The sequence below is a fragment of the Oryza glaberrima genome, chromosome 5, assembly GCF_000147395.1.
Source record: "Oryza glaberrima chromosome 5, OglaRS2, whole genome shotgun sequence".
Taxonomy (NCBI): Eukaryota; Viridiplantae; Streptophyta; class Magnoliopsida; order Poales; family Poaceae; genus Oryza; species Oryza glaberrima.
In genome coordinates this window covers 7,781,662-7,786,934 of record NC_068330.1, presented here as the reverse complement: position 1 = coordinate 7,786,934, position 5,273 = coordinate 7,781,662, and the positions used below count along the sequence as shown (strand labels likewise).

The 5,273-nt window shown below is 44.0% G+C and overlaps 1 long non-coding RNA gene across 1 annotated transcript; it reads left to right on the top strand.

Annotated features, from left to right (window-relative positions):
- Positions 1–2,852: 2,852 nt before the first annotated feature.
- On the top strand, positions 2,853–3,850 carry LOC127774906 (uncharacterized). Its single transcript, XR_008017832.1, has 3 exons — positions 2,853–2,982; positions 3,095–3,150; positions 3,795–3,850. It is a non-coding gene; the product is annotated as an uncharacterized LOC127774906 (long non-coding RNA).
- Positions 3,851–5,273: the final 1,423 nt, after the last annotated feature.

Sequence of the window (5,273 nt, the reverse complement as noted above, 5' to 3'; positions counted from 1 at the left end):
ATCCACTATCGACACCACCGGGATGAAGAAGCTGCAGGTGGAGGGCTCGATCCCTGGACGCCAAAACCTGGAGCGCTTAGAAGGAGGTACTGAACCCCAACCTGCTCTAGGGCAAGTCGTAGTTTTAGAAGATTTCGTCCGTTGTGGTTTTTTGCCTCCTCGTTCCGAATTCCTCCTCTTGATCTTGAACTTTTATGGCCTTAGCCTTCTACAGTTGAATCCTAACTCCATTGCATTCTTGAGCATTTTTGCTTATCTTTGCGAGGCCTACATCGGTGTAGTGCCTTTCCTTGATCTTTTTCGTTATTATTACAAACTCCGGTGGATGGAGCCCCATAGAATCTCAGGATGCTGTGGGTTCCGCGTCCGAGATGGGATGAAGGCGGAATATATCCCCTTCAACTGCCCTTCTTCTCAGAGCAGCTGGAGGTCAAAGTGGTTCTACCTTCATGTAGACGAGCTCGATCCTGTTCTCGTTGTCCTAGAAGATCAGCCTGAGTGGTCTTCTGACTAGACTTCAAAACCATCCTTGATTCCATCCCTCCAGGCTTTTTTAGACATAGTTAGCGACCTCTGAAAACAAGGGTTGGCCGGGTATGAAGTTGCTGCAGACTTTATACGCCGCCGTATTCAACCGCTCTAAGCTTGTGCTCACCCTGTGTACGAGTACATGGGGGATGAAGACGTTACGCGCGTTTCTCAGTGGAGTACTCGTTCTCGCGATGTCGCATGCTCTTCAGAAAATATTATTGACTCCCCTTTTACTGTCTTTCATTGTTCCCTTGTAGGTTTGAACGACGAAATCGTGAAGGCAAGGTCGGACAAGTCCTGATAAGCCCTCCCTCAGGTTCCACGCAGCTGCCAACCCCCGTCTGCGACCTCCCCGTTGCCGACAAAGATGCAGCCATCAATGTAAGTATCTTCTGCTTGATCTGTAGCAAGGACCTCGGTTGCCACTTTGCACTTTCCGCTCTTTCTATTCCTTTTCTTGCTAGACTCTGGTTTATCCTTGTTGGTTGTTTTCTTCTCGTCACCCGTTTTTCCTTTCCAATCTTTCTGACAGAGGGCGTCATCTGCATGGACGCATCTATCCATGATCTCGAACAGCTTGCGTGCGAAGGTAATTCGCCTTGTTGCCAACTCTTGGGTGGTGTAGCGATCTTGGACACCTGACTTGAACGCACAAATAACAGAAGCGTCAGTGATTTCAGGGATCGTATTCTGGCATTCATTAAAACACTGAATATAGTCCCTCAAAGATTCACCCGGATTCTGCATTAAGGCGTGGAGGTTGTCCTCGATCGCGTGTCGCTTGTAGGTTCCCTGGAAGTTGGTGACGAATTGTTGCCACAGGTCTTCCCATGAAGAGATTGAATGGAGCGGGAGATGAATTAGCCAAGAACGAGCAAATCCTTTCAACGTGGCTAGCAAGTAGTTCACGAGTACGTTATCATCTGCCCCAGCGGCGTAAAGAACCGTGGAATAGATATCGAGGAACTCCTCGGGGTCTGTACTCCCATCGTACTTCTCTATCGCCACTGGTCGAAATTTCTCGGGCCACTGTACTTCTCGTAGTGTTGGGGTGAATGCCCTGCATCCGCCCCCAGGCAATAGAGGTGGTCGATGTCCGTGTTGTCGTCGAGGGGCACCAGCCGAAGATGATGATGACGATGACGATGAGGGGTCGCTGGGGTTAGGCATGCGGTCCGGAGGTTGGCGTCCTCGTTGTCGATCCCGCCGGGAATCTAGAGAGCACGAATCTCGATGTTGTCTGTTGTCATCGTGATCGCGGCGACCTCGACCGATGTCACCCTGAGCTCGCCGTCCACATTCACTGTCGTCGTGGTGGCTTTGGCGATCCTCACGATCTCGGTTCTCGTCTGAGCGGCCTCCTCAATTGCCATCATTGTTGCGTCGATGCGGAGACCAGCGCTGATGTCGATGAGTATCATCTTGATCTCGTGGTTCCCGCTGGCGCCCGTTCAAGTGATCATGTATGTCATGATTGCCTTGAGGCGGTGGGGTCTGCTGACGAGGTTCGCGTGCATTGCGGGGATTATGGCCTGGATCTTAGCTGGGATGATCACTGGTGGCATTGACATTGCCGTCAACTTCCATAGCGTCTCGTCGAGGTGGAGGTTGAGGAGGTTCCAGAGTCGTTGGTCCAGCCGCCACTGCAGAAGCGCTATTGAGATTTGCCATTGTGGACCGTAATCGTAGCACCCACTGATCGCCGTCGTGGTGTAGGACTAGATCGAAAGGGCCTTCTATCAATATAAAACTGACGATGTCCAAGTGCTGGGTAGGCGTACGGGTATGATCCGGGGCTACTTGAGTACTTGTACCTTGCTCCTCAATAACGTTCACTTCGTGTGGAGTATGAGATGTCAAAGACTCTTGATCCTCCAAGCTGTGAAGAACCAAGGGTTCGTGGGGGTCGATGTCAATGATCCCCACAAAGCGATCTGGAGTTCCCTCCGGGCCCTGTTCCTCTGCAAAGTTTCGAGTTTGAACTCGTCGTTGTTGGATCTGAGGGCACGGAGGTTTGACTGTAATACCCCGAGTTTCGAATTAGTATATTTCGGGAAATCTTAAAACAAACGTGCAAAAGTTCAGTTTTTAAACCGTTTTTTGAATAGGCGATCAGGAACCGTGGATGCGTAGAGCTCACCGAGTAGTGTAAAATAGACTATAAGTTTATAGTAATCGGAGTCCGAACGAAGTCCCGGGGATTGAAATGATGTGGGCCGTTAGATCACGTTTTTTAGTCTCTTCATATAACTAAAAAAAAAGAAAAAGGGAAAAAGGAGAGATCGCTACAGAAGCCCAAGCCGCCGCTACTCCTGTGCCCTGGCGCTGCTGCTGCCATTCCTGTCACTGCCGCCGCTTCTGTGTCGCCACCACTGCCCCGACCATTGCCGGTCGCTGCAGCCATCATCCTCCATCACAACCGGTGGATTCTTTCAGTTCCGCTTCTTCCCGGTGAGGTCTTACTGCTGCCGATCTGATCTAGGGCTGTTGCTTGTTTGCTTGCTGCTGCTACTAACCTTCCCCTGCTGCTGCTGCTGCTGGTGGATGGTACTGCATCGGTCAGAGAGGAGAAGGGTGCAGAGAGCAGAGGAAGCAGGGAAACAGGAGGAAGAAGGGAAGGTAAAGGCCGAGTAATTTTGGGGATTTCGGTGACTTCGCAACTAGTGGGTTTGTTTCGAAATTCTAGTATCCTCGCTGCAACAGTACTTTTGGTTACTTCCTAAAAGTATAAGATTCAAATAGAAATTGATTCGATAGCCGCTTGTGCAATCTTTGAGGTTCTTGATTATGGGCTGAAACAGTATTTTAAAATCTGGCATTAAACCATTGTGATTCAGGTTAGTTGTCCTAAATAAAGTTTGTATTCATCGTCAATATCTTTCTAACGGCGTTGGTTTCACTCAATTCCGATAAATGGTTTGGGAGAAACAATAGAAACAGTACTGCTGACCGGGTTCAGAAACTAGGACAATAATTCGTTTTCCATAATCTGGGACTTTCATAGGCTTAATCTGATTTTTTTTCACCCACATGAAAGTTGTAGAGAATTTTGTCTAGATGTCTAAAGTGATATCGGTTGGTACTTTTTGTTAGACGGTTTGTGAAATATGTATATAACATTGTATAGGGCTAGTATAGGTGGTTTTGTGTAGTTGCCAGATAAATACCAAATTTAGGTTTTGATCTTTCATAATGTTTAGGACATGTATAGTTAGAATCAACGATTCCTCGATAGAGGTTTTACTTGTAGCTTTACTCCACAGGTGTGGAGAGATCTGGTGTGGAGGGGGTTTCGCCGGGTTGCCGTCGAGGTTAAAGGCAAGTGCATGACGAACTAACTGTGTGATTCATAGGTTGTTTGCTCTATCTATTTATGTCCGATAAATTTTTATGTGATATGTGATTGCTTATATTCAGATTGTTTGTTTACGCCATATAGATTTCAACTTTATCTTGTGTTTACGATGTTATTCTTATTTCAATATTCCAGATTATGGTTCTGTTTAAATAATTCAAGTTCTATGCTTGACATGGATGTTTCAATTTGTTTCTTTGTTTCCGGTTTCAACTATTCATGTTCCATGCGAGTCATGGATGTGCTATCTGGTTTTTATTCAGGTTCCTATGGGTAAGCGCTGATCACGCTTACTCGGCTTTGCCGGCAAATGCTAGGATGTATTCATAATTGTCCAGGATGGAAACTACTATTTCAATTCATGTTTGCCCGGGATGGGAACTACTATTTTCTTTAACTTGGTGTTTGAAATGTGTTTCTTTTCAAAGAAAAAAAGTTTCCTGTTCAGACTTTATTGCCAATAATGTGTATACGTGTTTTCTAGTTCTATATTGTGCTTGCTGAGTATTTCCATACTCACTCTTGTGTTTATTTGGTTTTAGGTACACATTGAGATCGTCATGCATGGAAGAGAAGTAGCACCCTTATATACACATGTATCTGCACACTTTCAAACTATATTGTTTAGGTTTAAAGTATATCCTGGTTTGGTCTTGTAATAATCTTTTAGATATCTATTAGTTTCTTTTCATGGATTATATGGATGGATAGCACTGTGGTAATGATAGTGTTATTAGTTTAATTTATAACTACCTATTATGTATGTCCATATTTACATATTTACAGGGGAGACTCTGTCGAAATTGTAACATACCTAGGACTTAGAAATATTTTGATAAATGGTTAGAAACTAATCTTCCATATTTGAGAGCAAAAAAATTTCCATTTTAACTTAGATGAGACCAACCTAAGCTGTTGCATAATAAAAATTTGAGAGCAAATTAAAACTTTTTCATTCCTAAACTTGAACATAGAACCAATCTTACATCTGTGCATGCATATGCATAAAACATGTTTTATCTTGAGTCTTCTTTGCCCATTTGGATTTTTCATTGCATTTCATAATGGTCTCATGAATAATAACTAAAATCTAGACAAACAAGAAAAACTAATAAGGCCTAGTGCTAACTATTGGGAAATAATACATAGGAACCAAAATATACCTTAAAATACATCAACAAGACCAATGTCAAGCCCCCATAAAACTAATTAGGCCACCATCTGAGGACAAGTCATGAACATGATTAAAAGATAATTTCATTAGGCAAAACCTAAAAGCATCTTTGAATAATAATATCAAAGACATGAAAATAAAGTCAGATAATACCATCTCAGGTCAAGAGTAGCCTAAATAAATTTACTACAACTATTTAAAAGCATTTATAAA